Raw genomic sequence first — 18672 nt, forward strand, 5'->3', positions numbered from 1 at the left:
AAGGCCACACTACATTTTTCTTGACTGTGATCCATAAAGACGTCAGGAAGATACCTGCTGGTTACGCAGCCAAACTATAGTTTCAGTAGTCTCCACGTAGTACTCAAGAGACTGTAGATAAGGTCAGAGAGACCTGAACAAGTCTGGTCTTTGTAGCAGTGCTGTCACTGTAAAAAGGAAATCCACTAAATTCACTTCAGATCCTGTAGGACAAATCATGGATAGACTGTATGCATGCAGTTTGTAGATCTTAACTGCTGTTGCCTTCTTACCTTGATAAAAATGGACAACTGACTACAGGGCATGGGCATGGGTATAGGTATGTTGGAGAACATGTGCACAGAGAAAGACTGACTCCTGGAGTACCAGCATTAGGTATATGGAAAGAGACCTGAAGGTACTGAATATAACAGTGGCAGCCTTTGAGAAAGCAGAAAAGCAGAGGTACTTGTATAATGTAGGAGCGTTATATTGGCAGCCAGGAAAACTGACAGATTCAAAGTCCAGCTCTGCCATTTTCCTCTCTGAATGCTTGGACACACTATTTTACCCTTACATCTCATTTTGTAGAAAACATAAAAATATCTGTTATTTCTGCAGCCTTTGTATTTCCGATTTGGCAATCCTGCAAAAGTGGATACAAGTTAATATGCTTCAGTTTGAGGTGGGTCTGAAATCCACCTCAAACTGCTGTTTTAACAGTCTTAAAAAACCCCCAAACCAAAACCAGCACCTCATCCACACTGGGCTATTGGCTTCAAACATCTTCAGACATGCAGAGTGCAGAGGCCAATATCATAGCTTGAATCCCTTACGGTTTCAGCCAGGGTTCAGATGGCAAGACCAAGATCTGAAACATAAGTGCTCAGCTTTTCTGATGTTTTCCCTTATTTCTTTCCATATATTGAATTGATTTCACATTATGTATGTGCACTGGCAAGGATTCAAGAGAAGATAATCAAAAGACAGAACAGGCACTACTGCTGCATTATCCTTCCCAGATTAAACTACTTGGAAATACCAATACGTATTACCGCTTGCAACAGGAGAGGTCAGAGAACAGGATACAAACTACACTCTTTACAGAAATACTATACAAAGCCACAAAGCTATGTGCTAACAGCAGAATCTCCTAATTCACCATTTATATCCCTTTTCAGCATTCACAGAGAGGGATACAGTGGAGATTTATGTACCAGATGAGCTAAATTAAGTGACAGTCTAGCGTCTCTGAATGACCTCATGCCTTTCATTTAAATGGCAGGTCATCGAAGACCTCTCTGCATATCATCCTATTATATTTCTCTGCCAAGAAGTTTGGCTAATATATTTGTCAGCTTTATAATGGAAAATCAGTTTGTGTATGGTATAGAACCTGGATTTTTTTCTTACCAAATTTTTAATATTTACAATGAAAAGGTATGCATCTCATCTACAAGCTAGGGATCAACCACTACTGGGGAGATGAGCATAAGAAAAAAGTTGGAAGGAAGGGGGACTTCTGTTCCACTGCTATCTCCTTTTGGGATCCTTCCAGCAAACACACATTTAAGCACTTCTATAAACCTACCGTCTCAGAAGAAATATCAACACCAAGTGCATTTCAGTCTTTTTTACAACCTGATAATTGTATGTGCTTTTTTAGGGACTTATGAAGCTCTATTTCAAATTGTAGTCACTGTTTTATATTGCTTAATGGCTTTTCCAATTTGCCCTGGTTAAATCTGATAGTAGCGCTGTGTGTGAAGTGCAAATGGGGATATACAGATTTCATACCGTGTTTGCAGCTCGTTAAAGATACTTATTGCACTGTTGGAAAACTCCTATCTTACACCAAACAATATGGGAAATGCTTTTGCTATGAAGTCTCTTAGCTGTCTAGGTTTAGATGCACGAGGCCACACAGTTAAGGCAACACTGAGCATGAGAAACGTTCTTTGTTCTTTACAAACATACCTGCTTCTGGAATGCTGTTTGCTCCATGGAAGATAAGCGAGATTTTGTGATTTTGCCTATAAGTAAGTTTACCATACTACTTAAGAGCCGCAGTGGCAGCCTGAGGAGTAAGTCCGTTGAACTTACTGATTTGCAGGTACACATGCTCGTCAGGGAGAGTGAAGGCCACATCCCTCTGCTCTTGGTGGTGTCCTGTACCGGGCACATACTCTGTTCGGCTGGCACAGACTGGCTGGACAGCACATGTCATCAGACCAGAACTGTGTTCACTTCTGCAAGGAGACGAAAATTAGCTCCCCAATCCTGGTTTGGTCAGATTGCATGGATGATTTCAGGCTCCTCTCAGTTTAGTTCTCTTGCTTTCTCTGAAAGATTCAGCAATATAAGCTGGAGTGAAGTAGAAATAAATCACAGTCCAGAGCTTTCATTTGTTTCCACAAGCAAATTCAAGTGCTTTTGAATTCTGATGCTGCATCAGGTGTCCTGCAGATGGTCCAGAGGGCTATGCTAGTGTGAGAATCACTGGCAACTGCTCTCTTGTTAATGTCTTCTTCTGTATATCTGCCTGTGAGGAATCGTGCTATAAACAGCATGGCTTTCATACAGAGTAATTCGCTTTACACCAGCTGTGCACAGCACGCCTTTATACACGTGCAGTTTCATACATACAACTTGGGGTGGATTTAAAAAATGTTCAGAATATCACTTAAAAAATATTATTGGTAAAAAATGCTAATTATGGCCATCTAGATTAATCAGATTTTCATCTATGGTAGGTAAGAGAATACTTTTAAAAATTTGAAATAAAAAGTAATATTCTTTTAACTCAAAGTGACAACATATTTGGAAATATAATTATTTTAAAAAATTAAATCTTGTAAACAAAGTTGACAGTGCTTCAGGTCTTGCTTTGATTTTGGTTTTTTTTTTCAGTTTCTTTGTTTTGTGTTTCCTGCAAACCATAAAAATTTTATTTTTTGGAATTGTGTTTAATATTTGCAAAAAGTAATATTCTACCAAAACTCTTTCAAGAAAAATGGAAACTGACAGCAGCATATCCAGGAGGACAGAAGCTTGGTATGTTAGAAATTAGTTAATTTTGGTAAGATCGAATTGCCCACAAAACTAAATGCAAATTACCTTTCATCTAGTCTGATTTGTACTTTTTAAAACAGTGGAACTAAGAATACCAATTCTAGGACAGAAAGGCATGGTTTTATTTTAAAAATACAATGTTAGAATGCTTATATCTCAATAGGAATGTGAACTGTTAGTTTTGCCTTGTGTGAAGAGCCTTCTTGCAAAACACCATGGTAAGGTGGATGTCTAGCTTTTGTGATCTGCAAACATTTATTCATTTCGAGCAATTGATTTCAACACTCAAATTTTTTGATCCTTTCATATTGAGATTGTGTTGTAGTTTATACTATCTGTAAGTTTCATTGTTACCTTTCGCAGACTCCAGAGAAGGAGTTCAGTGGCCCTAAATTCACAGTCTGAACATAAACAGAGTAACATTCGTTACGGTACTCAATTTAGTGTGCCCGGTATTGACAGAAAAAATTATGTAGTCTTCCTAAAGACACTCTTATGAGATAGTAATGAAAGTACTATAACTAACACAATGGTAGAATGACCTAGACTGTAGTCTCACGTACCGTTTTTTCACTTGAACCCCCCTTTTCTGTAAGGGTTTTAGAGGCATGCATCCACTACATTTCCAGTGGAGATCCACGCAAACACAGCATCCAACCACACGTATATGTTCTTTTGTTCATGTATAAAGCACATGAGGTTGGATTCATTGTTTTTGTTGCCTGGGTAACTTCCACATGCATTTTGTTCTGTTCTGTGAGGTCTGGAAGGAGGAGTTGCTGAGTGAAAACTAGAGGTGATGTGGTGTAAATGTGTCTTATAAACTCATATTGCAAAAAAGTTATATGTGCCAAACAGCAAGTTCCTTGAAACTATGCTTAGCTCGAAGCACATTAATAGTTTTTCATGCAAAGTGACAAATGTCTGGTCTTACATGAGTGGAAAAAAAAAAAGATGGACCCCCAAATTAGTAGCTAACTTTTGCTTTTTAGCCTAGAATACTTATTCAGATGCCAAGGCTACTAACTGTACCCCACCTTCAGTATTTGGCTGAAAACACCGATGAGCACTGTGAGAAGTTTCATGCCAAGCAAGCCAGCCACAGCTTAAGTAAAAAGGAACTTCAGAATGGGATAAGTGAAAACAGACAGCTAATACTGTTTCAGTCTCTGTTTCAGAGACATGTGGTTCTCCAGGAATTGCAAGACACTATATATGACCTTAATGCAAATCAAGTACTGTGATTAAATGACTAATAACTTCAAGACTTTTTTTTTTCTGTGAAGATGGAAAAGAATCTCATAAAAAGAAACTTCACACACTTGATAAGGTGAGGCGAAAGCCTGTCACAACTAAAATTAAGGAGACTTTCTTTTGGACTTTACAATGGCTTTGATTTTTGCTTTTGTAATGAATTAAGAGGAAATTTGATTTGGATTTTCCAAGTTGCACTGCCAGGGACTTATGACAAAAACAGACTTTCAGGAACCCATTCGAAGGAACGATATTCCACTGGATCTGTAGGACTTCCACGCTCTGACAGAGAGACCAGCATTTGTTGAATAAATGGGAGCATTGTCTCTTCCCTGGTCCAATGGGGGATCTACTTATAGATCCCATTCTGGGAGATTCAGTGCTTACCTGTGAGAGCTGGACAAACACCTGGGTGCCAGCACAAATTAACAAACAAGCCCAGTTTACACAGGAAGATGAATGTACCCTCCTTGTTTTAAATCAATTTCCCAGGCCAAATAGTGTATGGAAACAGCAAAAATTAATTAATACTGAAGAACTGCGGGGAACACTGGCTAGCAGGTTCAAGGGTTTATACTTACCTGATTGTTTTGGGGCTTATATTGGTAGATGTATTTCCCCTGATTTAGATTCTAAGTTTTGTTCATCCATCCAGGAAGCAGACACATACAGTATTATTAGGCACATGGAGGAAGAAGGGACCGTAATTTCATTGTCCTAAAATGCAAAATTTACTTTCCTTTTCTGAACTAAGGTGGCAGCCCTTCAAATTTTAGAGGAGAGAGGGACTTCGGGACAGCTTCATTCTCTACCACAAGATTTACTCATATAATCACAAGACATCTTCATACTCTTGTATCACTTAGCAGGTCATTGCTGGAGGTTTTCTGGGACCTCTCTCCACAGTAGATGCAGCTGACTGGCATTTGATGTTGGCCAAGTGCTGGTCATTTAACTCTTATATGAATTATACCTCTGAACTACTTAAACTGGCACCAATAGCTTCTTAGTGGCTTCAGGTGAGACTGATCTGATTTTTATGTATCTGCTTTAGCTGTAGTGAGAGAAATCACAGCACCTTGGATAAAAGGGTTCTCCTGCAATGTAACAACTAATAATTTTCAGGTGTAGGCTTTAGGGGTTCACTGTTTTCTTGAGAGGAGCAGGTGGGTGAAGTTTTGCTATTCTAGGGTGGACAGATGGTACACAGAGACTACTTCATTTTTGTTGTTGCTGACTCCCTCTGTAAGAATGATGTTCCTTAATAGCTTCTTGCATGCAGCTACAGAGGGAGGAATCAAGTTTCTGAGATGACCCACTCACTATGCCCAATATATAGGGGTGTTACAGTTCTAAGAATGAAGAGCATCCTCTCAGTGGTTTAGTTCCCTAGTACTAGTTACTTGATGTATGGGGTTTGCGTGGCAAGGTTTTGGTAGGGGGGGGGGCTTACAAGGGTGGCTTAGGGTATGTGCGCGGTACCAGAATGGAGGCTGGGTTAGAAATAGAATAGATTTTTTCTGGAATATTCCTGTAACACAGGGGTCTTCTTAAAGTGTGTGGTCATTCTCTTTGTCTCCCAGGACACTCACTAGACTTCTTTTCTGTCAGTGAGTCCCATCTAGTTTTCCTCTTCAGCTGCTGTGTGATGGAGGGATTCTTTGGGTTGGTCCCTTTTGGATGATCCTTCAGCTGTGTTCAGGTTTAGGTTTCCCATGGCACATGTTGTGGGCTCATACTTCTGTCTGCTCTAAACATTTTTATCTTCTTTTGTGCATAAAGAAAAAGATAAGGAAACATTTAGCTCTGACAGATACGGGAATCTGTTGCAAATGCATTCCACTTAATACCTAATGCATTTCTAAGTGATTTGCCTGTGAAGATTTTTAGTTGTCTATGTATCTGATAGAATTCAAGGTTATGTGTTCGTTTGTTAAGACGGAAATAATATCAGAGCTGGAGAGTCCTACTTACAGGTTTTCAATGACAGAAAAGTGCTTCTAAGCTGACAAACACAGCTGGTGCATCGCCAATTTGTGGCATTGTTTTCTTCTAGACTGAAATTCTCACTCATGCAGATTACTGCCAGCAATTAAAAACTGACTCACTCCTTGAATTCCTTTGCTTTTTGAAGTAATGGTTGGCTTGGGATTTCTGAGGTTTTCATCAGATTTGTCTTTATTTTGTTATTACTAATCTGTTTTTTTCTAATTCTGGACAGTCTGCTGTTTCTTACTTGCATGTAAATTGGACTTACAAATGCCATACATTCACAAAAATTGCATAACGCATTGCTGTGATGCGTGCTATGTAGAGTCATTATACCATTTTTTATATAGTCTTTTACTACATGTAAAGCTGTTAAATGCCCCCCTTTAAAATTCAAGGTTTCCTAAGAGATCTCTTTATAAGGCTCTATTTTCATTTGAATTAACTTTGCCAAATTTGAACTGTTTATACAGATATTTTCCATGTCTGTCTTAGCCTGAATTTTTTGTTTTAATGTTTCAGATTAAATGGTACAGATGTTTCCAAGAACAAGATTAGGGAAAACTGCATTGTTTTTCTCCATTGTTGATTTTTTTCATAAGTCCATCAGGAATCTCTAGAGTCTTTCATTCTCTGGAGCAAAGATTTGAAGCATTAGGATAAGAGGAAAGCCATGAGGAGGAGGTGCAAGAAGAAATGAGATGGAAACAAGCCCTAAGGGATCAAGCAGTCTATCTAAACAATGCTCTCCTTATGAATGTTGTTTTGAACCTGTGAGTCCCAAGTATTTAGTTTCCTTTGCTCTCAGCAATTAGTTTTGAGACATTTTGGAAAATGATTATTGCCCTCTTTTAGGCACATGCTGATGTCACTTGGGCAGTCTTCATTCTGGCATTTCTGGGTTATTTTTAAAAATGCTCTGGATTGTAACTAACATGATTTTAACCTTTTTTCCTTTTGTATGGGTATGCATGTAGTGTATCATGAGGGTATTCCAAATGCAGTTAATGCAATGCAAAGTTGAAGAAAGAAATGCACTTCTGCAGAGAGCTCATATTGTAGTGCAAGGGCTGATGCAACATAGGAAGAATAGTAATGCAGAAGATGACAAGGGCAGTACAAAGATTAACAAAGGAGGTATATAAAATAATTGTTAGTCTTTTTTTTTTTTTTTTTTTTTAATATAAAGCTATTACATAGCTATAGACTCCGTCTAGGAAAAATGGAGGATTGAAAATAGGGCTCATATGGGTACTTGTTTTCAGATGGCTCTTACCAGCACAAGAGACTGTAATGTCATGTATAAATTTTCTAATTCCTGCATGCATCTCTGACAAAAAAAAATGATTATTTTTTTTTTTTCTTTTTAAGCTTTGACTTATGCTTGCTTATGCTAAGATAACAAACCTCAGTGTGTATTGTTTTCCTAGGGGACATTTTCTCACATTAAGTTTTTGGTCTTTACAGAACACATAAAGAGTCGTTATTCCTTTGCAAGCAGAGATTTCGTATCTTGCAATATATCACATATTCTAGTCAACAAAACACCACTGGTTCTGCAGAGCTTGGTATTTTTCCCTGGCAATTCTGTGTGACACACATGGTTCAGTCTTCCACCCATCAGTAATTAAAGTCTCCTTCCAAAATAAATGTCAAAGCGTTAGCCAGGAAAAGAATAAGAAGCCACATATCAGGGGTGGGTGAGGGGGAACCCTATTCTGTGGTTCAATTTTTAGGGCAGATTATGTAATGGAAAATAAATTTGTCAAAGAAAATTCTTTCACAGATCTAAACAGATCAATAATACAAAGACAACTCAGGGTATTTTTATATTTTTTTTTTTGTAAAGGCCAGGAAGTTTATTGTTGTCATAAACCTCTGCTAACACTTTCTGCGTCTTTGGCTCACAGTCCCACATGACTGTGGGGAAGAAAACTGGTGCTTTGAAAACACTTCCCGTTCATGTAGTCCAGAATATTTCACATTTCTGCATTGCCACAAAGCATAGCCAAAGATGAGTAAAAATTATATTTCTTGTGACAAAGATCTCTGAGTCTGGAAAAGTTTCAGGAACACAGTCGTCCATTGAACATGATTTACTAGTCAGATATAGAGATAGGACCTGCCGATGTCCTAACAGCATCACACAGTTACCCAAAACAATTGTGTCCCACAGTGGCAGTAGAGCAGCTGTTCCCAAAGTTGCTCAGACTATCTAGATCTAATGAAAAGGACGAGCCTGAAAAACCCAAATGAAGGAAAGAGAAAACGCTGGGAAGAAGGCTCAATGGGAAAGGTGAGGCAGAAGGCAGGAAGACTGAGGAGGTATATCAAAGACTCTGTAATGGTCTGGAGAAAAAAGATAGGATCACATAACTAAGCATGCTATCATCATGCATGTACAGAACTAGACCAACTTAACCTTGCTTTTGACATTTCCCAATTTTTGAGTGTTTGAGTCTATTGTTAATTTTAAATTTGTAACTATACACACACGTATAGAATGAATCAAACTTTCAAGAGAGTATGTGGAAGGGTGTATGTTGCTTTGGGCTGACATGCTTGTACATACAAGTCATATCTGTAATATGCATTCAGATTTGAATGGACATAAAGTGGCAGAGGTGGAAGACAATGTGATTTGTTATGATTTCAGCATGAATGTGTCTCTTTTTGTAGGTCTACACATTCTTCCCCATACTCTGCAAAAGGAACAAATGGCAAGCAGGAAGGGTTTCTGAGCACAAGGGTTAGGCATAACTCGCCATCTGAAGGCAAACTTACCTGGGTAAAAAGCAAAATGGGAATATTTTGGAAGTGGAGGAGAAGACAAGCTATTAGGGCCACTCTCCATCTTGCATGGAGCATGGTTAGTTTCAAGACTCAAAATACTAAGACACAGACACAGCCTGTGAAGCTGCCTTGCCTAACCTGCTGTTGCTCTGCTCTCGCTCTGGTTGAGTATCTGAGAAAAGGCAGAAAGGTAAGGAGTATTCCTGATAATCTCCAGATCAATTCTCTTGCCTATTTTTGTGTTGGTTTAGCTAGCTAGCTAGCTCGATGGGCTAAGAATTTAACTCATCACAGAGTTCGAAATCATAGGGCAATTTTTACTTTTAAATCAAATGTATCTGTTTGGAACAGAATGCTATAAGTCTGTTACAAGGATCAAGATAAAGTGCAAGCCCATTCCCTCCTCCCTTTTCCTTCTGTCTCTTTTTTTCTCTTTGAAACTTGCTAAAATGAATACCAGACAGTATCCTTTGACAAACGGGTAGAGCTTCCTGTGGGTTGGTTCAGAAGCAGTTCTCATGGGAAAATCAAGTTGCACATAAGCAACAGTCCACATAGAGTCTAGTGTTTAAATAAATTCTTGTCTTTTTGTCTTAACATTAGCATCTATCAAATACAGTAAGTTGTTAAAACAATGTTAAGAATTTGACACCGAAATGATTTGTTTATAGGGAATATTTATTTTTTTATTTGTCATTGTGTGCAGGTACCGATAGTCAGTGAATGAAAACTGGAATTTGCAAAGGGAAATGGGTGCCAAATACCCGTTTGGTGAGATTTGAATACCTTAAACTCAATTTGGAATTCCCAGCCATAGTTCTTAAATATGTTATATTAGTCTATAAATGTTAAAAGATACTCCAAAGTTTTTAAGAAAGATGTATTCATCTAAAGTGAAAAAGGATCTGGGTGTAAGATAGGAACATGAGTTCCATTCCGATGTTTCTTCCCCCACACATTTGCATGGAGCAGCACAGGGCTGTCTAAACCCCAGATTCTTTACCCCTCCAATCCAAGCAGTCCCCACTCCCTTCTTCCAAATGAATATACAAGACTTCACATCCAGGCTTTTTTGCCGTCCATCAACTTGTGACAGACAGTCTAGAAAATAGTGCACCCTAAATGTCATGTAAATGTTAGTCTTAATCAGGCAGCCAAATACAATATTGTGCTACAGCTAAAAATGAATTAAAGAACCTGCCACACACACTTAAAAATTTCCCTAGAAAGGAAGGTTTAGGGAAAGTCCAAATACATACAATAAGTAGAACGTAGTCATAACAGGATATGCCTTTTGTTAACTGAAAAAAGAGTCAACATCCGAAAGAAATTACACCTGTTTAAAATGTTATGGTATAGGGGAATCCATTGATATTGGGAGAGAAGGCCTACCTGTTTGTTCTCCTTGAGGAACATGGAAACAGGATAAACAAAAAAAAAAACCAAACAAAACCATCTCCATGGCACAATATAAGAACCTAAGAAGGCTTAACATCTCAAGGCACTGTGAAAAAAAGAAAAGGAGCAGCAGGGAAAGCTGTTTCCATCATTTCACTTCCACGTTATCAATAACTCTACTTCACAAAAATTGGCCACAACCACCTTTCCTTTATCCTCTACCCTTTTGCACTGTGTTAGTGATGAGTGCTTGGCCCCTTTTATAGTAGAGCTGGCATTGTGGCAATTAAAGCATTTTCTGTTTCTTAATGGTCTATACTGAACTTTTCAAACATCTAAGAAAGTTATCTTATAAACAATTACACTATATTCTGAGAAATGCAATGGTTATCTGAAGGGGCAGGCTTTCTCTTGGTTAGCAATTCCCAGGTCCTGCTCCAAAAAGTGACAGCAAAAATGACACTGAGGGTCCTTTATTGCATCTCATTGGTTTCCAGGTCAAAGCTCCAACTGACCCGTTACTGAATATGGTTTTTCCTTTGTTCCCCATAGTCAGTTCCAAACACTTGCTTTGTGTGGCACGTGTGACACTTTCCCCTTACTGTGACTTGTTAGTCATGTGGTGTGATGCCTTTCACTTGTGTTCCAGTCAAATCTACTGGCTGATTTTGATTTGTCATTATGTTCTCACTTTATTTCCTCCTGGTGCATTGATAACTAGGTGATGCTTAGTTTGTTTGCTGACAGCTTTTACTAGCTCTGTGGATATCACTGTTCTTTGCAAACTGTTTTGGGGGGTGGAGCTCAACTGCCTTGCTCTGATTATAATCTGAAGGTTTTTGAGGAGGTTTGTCATTTTTTCTGTGTTCAATACAGACTGTAATATATTATACTGTTAGCTGTCTGAATTCTTACCCCTTTTTTAATGTAGGCATTTAACCAAATAGCTAACCGTATCATCTTACAATTAGTTTCTTGTAGGGCAAATGAGAATTAACAAAGTGATTTCCTTTTGCAAGGAAAGTTGATATCCCTTTTTAAATGCCAGCTATCAGGTGATACAAAGTTCCTACATGTTATTTCCATTTGTAAAAAACGACCGCATGATGGTAGGGTACACATGTGATGCAGTCCTGCTTATGCATAAAGGATGTACACAAATCGTGTTCATCTGACCATATTTGAACAAAAGCAGTTACTTGGCTGGTAGCTCCACGCCTGTCCTTCTGGCAGGCTGCAGTCTAAAAAGCTGGTGCTCTGCCTTGCTGTTTGTCTCCTTCTTTCTGTTTTTCTCCTTGCTGTTTACACTACACACCTAGGGCCAAATACATCTCCAAATCCTGATGGTTTCTTTTGTTTTCTTGCTTAAAAGAAAGGCACTGAACCTTCTCTGCTTTTGCCTGGGTATACGTGGCCTCTCACAGCTGATTAATTATAGAGAGGTTTGTGATTTCCTTTAAATTACAGACTTACCAAGTAGTATCTAATCAACCACTGGTATTCTGGGCAATTGAAAAAGGTTTTGCCTATCAATTTCTTTCTGAAGCTCAGACTGAAAAGTATTTTAGATTTTCTAAATGTTTGGGTTGACTTCCCACATAATATAAAGAGTTTTACCACTTTTAATATCTCTTCAGTATCATGTAATTCCGGGAGGAAAATCAGATTCCAAGCCAGGATCCCTTCCAAATAATTTGTTGCCTTTCAGTCAAAGAGTTGTTTTGGGATTTCAGCAGTCAAAGGAGCTAATCATCCAGTTTGCTTAACTTGGGAATAAACTCACCCTCACATTTTCTCTGCCTGGCTTTAATGGTGTCAGAGATACAATGGCAAAAGGCAGGTTTGTTTCCAGGTCCTTTTAAAATGAATCGTTGGTACAAAAGGCTATAGCTCTGGCAACACTTCAGTGCATCACATTTGTACTATATTGCCAAAGCTGACAACTCCCATGAAACTACTAGACCTATGTTTGCTTCATTTAAGCTGAAATAAAGTTAACTCCATCATAGTATAGTCCTAGCAGGCAACAACTGGTAGAACACATCTTTATAAAGTTCAAAGCACCTATTTTTTACTGATGTTAGCTTTAAAAATATTTAGGTTTTACTTGGTTCACGTTCCTTGATGTAAGTAACATTGACATTAGGTTGAGAATGTATTGCTGTTTTTAGAGGAGAGGCGGGAAAGAGGTAAGAAAGCTCACCATGTATTAATTTGACAATTCATATTTGAAGTCTTAATACAAATACTGACTGCCTCCTGTTGCTTGCTACCTATGCTCCACGTCTGAATAAGAAGTACACTTTTCTGATTTTTTTTTGTGATGGATAGAGTCATGTGTAATCATAACTTTCCTCTACATATTTTGTGAATATTTTTACTGTTTATAATACAGACCTAAAACTCATCCTTCATTCAGCTGATATGTTCAGAAGTTTGCCTTTTGCCTTGGATGTATGATGTGGGAGCAAAAGCATGCTTCATGCACCATCTTGCTGAGCACTAGGTTGTTCAGTCTGTTTTGTCCAGTAGTTCTGCCAGTACCGATCATGGACTTCCCTCACCCTCCAAAGAAGATATCAAAACCCAATACTCCAGAAGCAATTCAGAGCCACTATAGGCCTAATTCCTAGTTTATGTAGGGAGACTTTATTCTTCTTTGGTAGAGTGAAGGGTCACAGAGAATCAATGTAAGTTAAATTCACTTAAAAGGCTTCTTCATATTGCCGGAGCATCATCAGAAGATGATTCTCACATGCCTTGTAGCTCTTAGGAATCAAATAACTTGTCTCCTTTCTCTGCCTGAGGAGAAGGATGGTGCAGCTGTGTAGACTAAAGATACATGAGGATGCTTTTTGTAGCAGAGTATGAGAACTTGCGCTTACATGTGGGTCGGTAGCTGGGTGCAGTCAGCCACATCCTTCCCACTTCTGACTGTGGTGTCTAGTTGGCTCCATTCTGTAGTTACAAATAGAGAAGACACTCAGTAAGGTGAAGCAATGAATCCTGAGTCTGGCCCGTTTCTCCCTGGTCCTCTTTTTCTTCTTTCTTACCTCTCTGCTGTAGGTCCTGCTCAACTAGCATCATCTTAGCCAGGCCTTCCTACCTCGTATTATAATCCCAGCACTATAATAACTGCAGTTATAATATATATATGCAGTATATAATATATATAATGCAGTATAATAACTGACTTTGTCCTCAATAGGAAGGACAAAGCATAAGGGATTTGCCTTATGCTAAACTCCACTTATCTCTGATTCCCTTGTTCTTGGCTTCTGACTGGTCATGGGCCACAATACTTGACTCTACCTGTAGACCTGGACTCTTTGTGCCTTATGGCATGCTGGAGCTGTCAGCATTTGCCTGTCCTGTGGTTGTTCCATGACATAAGCCACAAAGTTATGCAATATCTAAGAAGATGAAGAAATACCAAAGAAAAAATCTTGGAGCTCTGCATGTGTGTCTCGACAAGACACCAAAACAATCTACAGAAGAGAGTAACACCCATTAACTGCTGTCAGTAAAGCAGAAGTGGGAGCTGCACTTCCTCCTGCTTAAAAGGCAAGAACTTTCCTTGCTCTTGCATGTATAACCTGCACAGCAGTAGACCTATTAGTCCTTCCTTTGCCTACCTGTGTCCATATTGTAGATCTTTCTCAGTATGCAGAAATGGCACGGCAATTGTATTCAGCAGATGTTATACAACTGGATTCACAAGGAGGAGGCACATCAGCTATGTGTTCTCCTGAGCGTATTTTTTTTTCAAATTGTAACTTCCTTTTCTGTCCTTGACTCCTAATACTTCTGCTGCATAAAAGCCTTGATAAGGCTTGAGAAGGGTTGTGTGTTCTGGTGTAGGAGCTAGGAGGCTCTTTGTCTGATTGGCAAAATATGCTAACAGCAGAGTATCTCATTGCAGGATCCTCTTCACCCAACACCTTTACCATACATAGTAATTGTTAATACACTACGAATGAGATTTGTGAACCTCTTTCTTACAGGGTTCTTCTGGATGCAGCAATATTCTTCATGAGGTTCTGTGTGAGGGACTGTGAAAACTACAGCAGTGCTTTCCTTGCACTTTGAAGAGACCCCAGGTTGCTTGGAAAGTTGACTTCAAGGTACAGTATTTATTACAGAGGCCTGTTTCTGATGGCATAAGCACCTACCATGAGTCCTATTGAGCGGGCCAAAGATCATCTGTAATAATCTCTTAGGAACTGATAGCTAGATGAAAATTACAGTTTCCAAACCAGAAAGATCTTGCTGTTACTTAATACACTTTTAACACAGAGGGGCATTTGTTACATATGAGTCTTTGGCAGTAACTTCTTAACCGCCTTTTCCTGAATGTCTCATAGTTAAGAGTTGCTTTCTCAGACTAAGGCTAAATTACTTATGAACACACAAACATAGTTATTTTGTTAATGCTTTGGATATTACTGTGAATGATACCATGGCCTTAAGCAAATTTCTCTTTGGGTTTTAGACTTGTGAAGGAACAATAAGACCAATGATTTAAAAAAGGGTTATTTATTGTAATTCTTATGTTGTGTCTCTGCAGAGCTTGCTATTTTTACCAACTAAAACGCAGGGAAATTCTCAAAAGCAGTTTGAAATAATAAACTTGTCTTAAGTCAAGAACAGATCCTGTCAACCTATTGGCTCCCACTTCTGTTTTGAAAGGAGCACTGCTGTATTAGCAGCCATTCTTCTGCTATGAGTTTCCCATGGGTTTTCACTGCGGGCAATCTGTAAGTTTTGAACAGATCTTAGACAGTGACATTATTGGAATTAGCAGCTTCTGAAGGAGTCCTGTGGAACAACATTTACATGCTTTACACCTTGTATGACAGATTAGCATAAAATCTTGACCCCTTAAGACTAGCTGTTTTCCCTATTCCAGCAGAAGTCACTGAGAAAGGGGAGAGAAGGCTAAAAAAATTAATCACCATTTCTGACTGTGTTATTGTTTTCCAAGAAGTGAAATAGTCTATAAGAATTTGGGTAATGCATGTACATAGTTTCTTGACTTTATATTGAGAATTTATGTAGGATGGAAATCAAAATACACAGCATCTGTGTGAAGAATGTATGCATGTCCTTTGACAAGGAAAGATCGTGTGGGAGTGTGTGACATGGTACCTGTGGGCTTACCCTGCAGTGTGTGCTTCCCCACAGGGCCTTTAGCTGCTGTGGCAGTGTTCCTTGGACAGCTTTACCACAAACAAGTCTGACAATAAAGTAAGCCATTTGGATGTATAGATGCCCTGTACTTGAGGGCCACCAAGTAGTTGAGCAAAAATGCTTTGCATACAGAATGGTAAACAAATCCCGGAAATGTGAACATAAAGGATGATCTCCCAACAAGAGGTTTGTTGCGGGTCCATGCAGGGAGGTCCACATGCATCTGAAGCAGTGCAGCCATATTCCTGGATCTAACCTGTCAGTTACTACCTTGTTGCATCCCTGTTAGCAATAGGGAGCAACACATGACGACTATGGGAAGCTCAGCAACATACTACCCAGAAAGTGGGATGTCATCTAGGAAGTGGGATGTCATCTATACTACCAAAAAGCCAGCTTCTTCCTGCCTGGAACAAATGTCATCCTCTCACAACTGACTCGCGGTTCCACTCCAGTACAGCTCTCTAGAGGGTGGGTGTCAAAATGGCTTGAATATTTTACTCCATGTCGGTGGTGCTGTATCAGACTTCATACAGAAAGATTGCTGTCCCTAACTACTAGAGATGCAGACTTAGCTCAGGCTTAGAGCCTCTTTGGCTTTGGAATCTCATTGTTTCAGTCTCCAATATTAGTGGGGCTCCAGGCTGAACTGTGCCCTCACAGACACGTGCCACCTCTTTTTTTTCCTTCATCAGGCTGCAGACAGGTTCAAGATACCTGGCTTGGGGAATTACTCACAGAATGATGTATGAAAAAGAAAGAAACCACAGAAAAATATGGATGTGCACATGCCAAAGCTGCTCAGAAATAGGAGATCCATCAAAAACATGAATTCACACAGTAACAACTTATTTTTCAGCATAGACCTAGAATACCCATTCTCCTTTTTCATTCTGGGCTCAGGCTGGGTATGGTGACCAGAGCAGGCTGGCTGGGAGTATGGATTCATCGATTCTTTTCCAGAGCTGTAGTCAATTCTCAGGATCCATTTTAAGGCAATAGCAACAGCAAGACCCTTGTATTTGAACAGAATATTTGGATTAGATCCCAAATGAGCTCAGCCAAGTCAATTAGTATCTTTGCTATGTCTCATCTGTATTTGGTTCAGTAATACTTTTTATACAGGGCATCTGAGAGCAGTGATTAATGATCAGAATGTGTTTTTGAAATTCTTGAATGAAAGCGGCTACATCAGTACAATGTCTAAATATTTTAATGAGTTTGTCATTTTTTCTCTCAGTGCCAGTATTTTGTACATTATAAACTCTTCAGCACAGCATGAGACTCCAATCCCATTAAATTTTATTGAGCAACTTAATAAAAATGAGTTAAGTTCCAAAAAGAAAACAAACTTACGTATGAACACAAAGAACAGTTTTGTAAGCCCTCTTGTGGGTCCATGCAAGGATGCCTGGGTGCGCATGGCACCCTCCTTACTCCATTGGTGCAGGCTACCCCTTCTTGACACATCAGTGTTAGTCACAGAGAAATAACTACAGGAGATCTTTTTATTTCTTATCTTCTTGTGCAGCTTCAACATAGCAGCTCTTTATGTTTGCACAGGCAAACCTGCATTAGAAAGTGCCCCATGCGCCCAAAGCCTGACTTACAAAGAGAGAAATCGAAGTCAAGAAATGTTAAGTGACTTTCTGGCTCCACTGCTGAGGTTCCCAGAGGAATTGTCAGTGTTCCCAATATGTTAATGGCTTTTGCCATGGGAGTGTTCTGTGGCACGGAATTGGTCTGAGGCTACTAAGTCCACATTAAGCCATCTGGTAGCATACCAAGCAAATTCAACAGATGTGGGGCCAGTGACCCACAGACAAATAGAAGTAGTGCTCCTAAGTTCAAGTGCAATATTTACCTTTAGGAAAGCTCTGTATTTCCTTACATACTTCTAAAATAATGCTGAGCAAGTAACAAAAGGGTATTTCATAGATACGAGGCTTTCCTAATTAATTTTCATCTATTTTTAATATTTAAACAATCTTTTCTTGTTGTTGCTTCTCCTAACCTGTAAGGTCACAGAATTCATGGGCTTCTTTGCTCATAACGATATCCCATGATACTTAGAGAGAGGCAGAAACAGCTAAAAATAGTGAAACTCTCCTCTACTCAGCCCCCTAGGAAAATATTTTGATAAACGCAGGCAGCAAGCAGGAAGGCTTGAAAAGGAAAGTAAGACATACCTCTCTGAATCTGAACAAACCTAAGGAAAGCATGGCTTAAGAAATAGACTACATTTAAGCTTTCATTTTATATGAATCAATTTGCCTACCCAATGTAAAACACATGTCATAATCCATTCAGGTAATAGGAACAAGGAAAAATCTCTTTCTGTGATCTTACTGCTTTCTCTGCACCCAGATGTGACCCTGGCAAATGATCAGAGACTTGCTTTACATTTTGTTTGTCAGCACTATACATCAGTAAGGCTGCCAGCAAGCTGCTGTTCTTTCTTCTTGCATTTCCACACTGAGACAGAATTATCTGGATCACGGGATGCCCACAAAACAACAACAACAACAACAACAAATCTATTTTATATGGAGCATGTATAGGTGGCAAGATTATAATCCGTGGCTCAGATTATCCAGATACTCGTGATTTTTGGGCACTATACCTTTATGATAAGTAGTATGATAACACTAAGGAGGAGGAAGGGGTTAGAAACTAGGGAGCTAATTTTCTGGGAGTATGTGGTATTTAAAGGTGTATTTCAAGGGGGTTAACACCGTCTGACTTCACTATCTAGCTAAAGTGCTATGCCCATTGGAAGTTTGGTGCCTACAACATGGTAAAAAGTGTCTTTCTGATCACTTCTGCAAACCCTGTCCCACAGATTTTGGTGTAGTAGTAAAGGTGAGAAAGGACCCTTGCTTTGCAGCTGCTTGTATGTGTGGTGACACCACCACAATAAGAATTTTTGTACTTTGGTCATTTTAGGGGTCATTTTATTAGCAAATTGTCTTCTTGTAAATTTAGGACAACTTCCAG

This window comes from Larus michahellis, chromosome 1, assembly GCF_964199755.1.
Source record: "Larus michahellis chromosome 1, bLarMic1.1, whole genome shotgun sequence".
Classification (NCBI taxonomy): domain Eukaryota; kingdom Metazoa; phylum Chordata; class Aves; order Charadriiformes; family Laridae; genus Larus; species Larus michahellis.